The sequence below is a fragment of the Orycteropus afer genome, unplaced genomic scaffold, assembly GCF_000298275.1.
Source record: "Orycteropus afer afer isolate SDZICR_OR568_19922 unplaced genomic scaffold, OryAfe1.0 scaffold00014, whole genome shotgun sequence".
NCBI classification, from domain to species: Eukaryota; Metazoa; Chordata; class Mammalia; order Tubulidentata; family Orycteropodidae; genus Orycteropus; species Orycteropus afer.
In genome coordinates, this window is record NW_006921601.1 from 5,029,908 (window position 1) to 5,034,234 (window position 4,327).

Here is a 4,327-nt window from a genome sequence, read left to right on the forward strand (position 1 = left end):
AGAATAGGAATTCTAAGGCTGTACATTTTTATGGAAGCAGACGCCTCATCTTTCTCCTGCAGAGTGGCTGATGGGTTTGAAGCTCCAACCTTCTGGTTAGCAACCAAACACCTTAACCACTGCACCACCAGCACTCCTTAGCTTTAGCATTAGAATCCCAGTTATCATCTTTAAAGCTGAAATACCTGTGAGAGATCACTGTTTTCAATGCTCTGCCAGCTGCATATGGAGAGACTATATCCAAGGACACACAGCTCATAATCGACGGAGCCAGAATTTAAGTGCTCAGAATCTCAAATCAGATGTCTTTCCACTGTATCTCCCTGCCTCCAAAAAGCAACCAAATCTGACTCCAGGACAAACAACGGGAGCAAGCAGGTGGTAATAATGATCAGCACAGGTGGGAAAGACCCAGCTGAAGGGAGTCATACTGACCCCAGCCAAGCTCCAAGCAAGTGACAGCACTTTCCAGTCTCCCCCAACGCCCCCATCAGAATGAGATCATGGCAGACACCCCCACCTGCCAGGATTCTCATGCAAACTGTAGCATGCATAGAAACATGTTTTGCCACAACCTCAAGCTCTTTATAGACTGTTTTTTGTTGTTGTTATGTGCCGTCGAGTCGGCCCCGACTCATAGCGACCCCTCCTTGGGTTTCCGAGGCAGTATCACTATGGAAGTAGGATTGCCCAACCTTCCTTCTGAGGAGTGGCTGGTGGGTTTGAACCGCCAGCCTTCTGGTTAGCAGTCAAGTGCCTTAGGTGCTAATTTGTATGAGGATCATGGTGATGAGCTGCCCACCAACCTGACTGCTGCTTGGATGCTACAGGACCCAACCCACCTCCTTAGGCTGATTGAGATGGGGCCTCTGAACAAATATGGCTAAATTCTTTGTGGCATTGGGAGAGACAGAGGGGAGGCCTCACAGATGCTGAACTCCTAGCAGGAGCTTGTAAACATATTTGGCATGAGGAGAACTGAGTCCAGAAGAAGGAAGGGACACAAAGAAAACAGGCAAAAGCAGGGCAGGGAGCAGAAGCAGGTATCCTTCCTCCTGTCTGCCCAGCTCTTGAGAAGGAGAGGCCACGGATGACCACAGTTATGCCCCCCCGTTTAGGGTTCAAGGAAGGCTTAGCCTGTATGGCTAAGAGGTAAGAGGATAATCCAGAGGCTTGTGGTGTCATAAAAGCCAAGGGGAGAGGATTTTAAGGAGTGGTGAGTGGTATGAAATTCTGCAGAATGTCTAAGACAGTTGAGAATTGAAAGGTATTAATTTGATTTGGCAACAAAGTGGTCACTGGTGACTTCTATGAAAAATTACAGAGGGCTAATGAGTAACTGGCCGACTCGACGGCACATAACAACAACAACAACAACAAATGAGTAACTGAGAAGAACCAGTGAAAAAGATTCTTTTTAAAGGAAATTTGGCTGATACGGAGGAAACATAATGGGCAACCACCTCTAAGAAATTTTTATTTTAATCCTAGGGAGACCTGTGCTTGACTAAAGGCAATGTGGAGGTAACCAACAGAAAGGAAGGTTGAAGACCCCAGGAAATGGGAGCAGTGGGGTAAGTGATAGGGCAAAGTCTTGAAGGATATAAAGAAGGCTTCAAGAAATAGGAAACAAGATGGGAACAAGAGTGAAGAGATGAAGAGAGATACCAAAAACCATACTCACTGTCACTGAGTCAATTCTGACTCACAGCAACTCTATAGGACAGGGTAGAACTGCCCCCATAGGGTTTCCAAAGCTGTAAATCTTTATAGAAGCAGACAGCCTCATCTTTTTCCATGGAGAGGCTGGTAGGTTAGCAGCCAAATGCTTTAACCACTGCACCACCAAAGATATAGACAGATAAATGGGAAGAGGGAGAGGAGCAACTAGACAAGGAAGTGTTTACTTTAGGGTCTCTCTTCTGTGAAGTAGGTAGTGAGGTCAATCATTTGCTGAAAGCAAAGAGGAAGAGGTTGGATAGGGAAGCACAGTAACAATTAAAAGAATTTTCAATCAATACTGAGTGCTATATGAGGCTGTCAACTATGAAGTTATGATGCTGAACAACCTAGCAACAGGTAGTTGAAAATAGGCTGATGCAGAAAATGGAGAATGGTTGATAGTTTTCGCAAAAGTTTGAGAGAATAACAAAAGTTCTAGATGCTAATAAAAATGTCAATGTCTGAAGGACCATAGATTCTGGCTGGGGAGAAAAAGTAAGTTCAGGAGAAGGCTGAAAGACTGGGAGAATACGGAGAGGGCTGAGGTCATGGAGATTGAGTAAAAGATTAAGATAATTTCCATAGTTGTGTGATAGTGGGAGGAGCAGCACAGGAGATGGTGACTCAGAGGGAACAGGGTCTCAATTCAGGATTTCAAAACAGAAGACTATAGGTGAGACCACGGAGTGAAAGAGGGAGCAGAGTAGAGCCTGGGAACAAATAAGGAGGGCCTAGGAGCTCTGGTAGCATACTGCCTAAGGCATTTGACTTCTACCCAGAAGGCTGGTGCTTCAAACCCACCAGCCACTCCTCGGAAGGAAGATGGGGCAATCTACTTCCGTAGTGATACTGCCTCAGAAACCCAAGGAGGGGACGCTATGAGTCAGGTCTGACTCGATGGCACATAACAACAACAACAGGTCTTAGGAGCAAGGCAAAGACCTGTCACCACAAATGGTGATAGATGGCCAGAGTCCAGCCAGGATTGACCCTAGGGCCTACAATGGAGCAGAGCCTGTGGGGCTACTCAGGGAGGGGGATACCAGGAGCAGGCAGGGTTGACAACTGGTAAAAGACAGACAGGGCCAGACTACACATGCTCTGTGAGATGGTGCTCTGCAAGTTCTTTCTGCATCAATATTTGCACTAAAATCCCCTTAGCATCAACTGAAGCCACTCTACTTTCATGTTTCTCACCACTCCCAAGAAGCCCAATTTATTTTCTCTATCATAGGAATCTAGAAATCATTACATTTCTATTTCCTGACTTTGGCAAGGGCCAAAAGACTTGACTAACTTCAGAATGGGGCCAATGGGTCAAAAGTAAGATCCCCTCAAATGTTAGCAAAAGAGCCACTAAAAGCAGTCCTAGATTAGCAGTTTTGTACAAGCAAAAACAAAACATAATAAAACCATGACTCAAAACATTGGCACTAAATACAGGGAGCCAAGGAGAAGTCAGTATCTCAGAGTAACCCATTTAGGGATAGAGTAATGGGCCAGGGTCTTGTAGACCAGGGGTACCCTTCACTATTCAGATGCCTAAAGGAAGCCTCCTACCATGTAGAGTCTCTGTGATAGGAATGAGATATGTGACTTCCTACTATGTTACTAGGAGCTCTGGTAGCAATGCCTAAGACACTTGACTGCTAACCAGAAGGCTGGCAGTTCAAACCCACCAGCCACTCCTCAGAAGGAAGGTTGGGCAATCTACTTCTGTAGTGATGCCGCCTCAGAAATCCAAGGAGGGGTCACTATGAGTCGGGTCCAACTCGACAGCTCATAACAAGAACTATGTTACTAAAATTCCCTGGCCCAACAGGCTCACCAAGCCTCCTCTAAAAGCCTATATATATATATATATATATATATATGCAACCTTGTAGGACAGAGTAGAATTGCCCCATGGGGTTTCCAAAGCTGTAAATCTTTATGGAAGCAGACTGCCTCCTCTTTCTTCTTCAGAGCAGCTGGTGAATTTGAACCTCTAAACTTTTGGTTAACAGCCACATACTTTAACCATTGCACCACCAGAGCTCCTTCTAAAAGCCTATAAAATTCAAACTCAAACTCACTGCCATAAAGTAAATTCCAACTCATAGCGACCTCCATTGGGTTTCCAAGGAGGTAAATCTTTATGGAAGTAGATTGCCTGGTCTTCCTTCCATGGAGTGGTTGGTGGGTTTGAACCACTAACCTTCCAGTTAGCAGTCAAATGCCTTAGGTGCTACACCACTAGAGCTCCTTCTAAGAACCTATATAGCACCTGGTATTCCCAGGCAGCCTCCTATCCAAGCACTAACCAGGACCAACCCTGCTTAGCTTCTGAGATCTGGTGAGACTGGGTGTGTCCAGGGTGGTATGGCCAATCAAGTATTTCTGCTCTGTGGTCTTTACTTGGTCCTCAGAAAGGTTCTCAATCAGGTTTGACCCTGTCACAGCCCTCACCTGGCCATTTTACACAAAGCATCATGAAGCTCACTCAGGGGTGGTGGGCATATGGGTCACATACAGGAAAGATGTCCAAGGGCAGGAATTAGTAAGTCAAGCAAAGAAAGAACCTTGCCTACCCAACTAACCAGAGGAAAAAAAAAAAAAAAACTCA

The 4,327-nt window shown here is 45.5% G+C and overlaps 1 pseudogene; it reads right to left on the reverse strand.

Moving 5' to 3' along the window:
• Window positions 1-3,976: 3,976 nt before the first annotated feature.
• On the reverse strand, window positions 3,977-4,095 carry LOC122151637 (annotated as a pseudogene).
• Window positions 4,096-4,327: the final 232 nt, after the last annotated feature.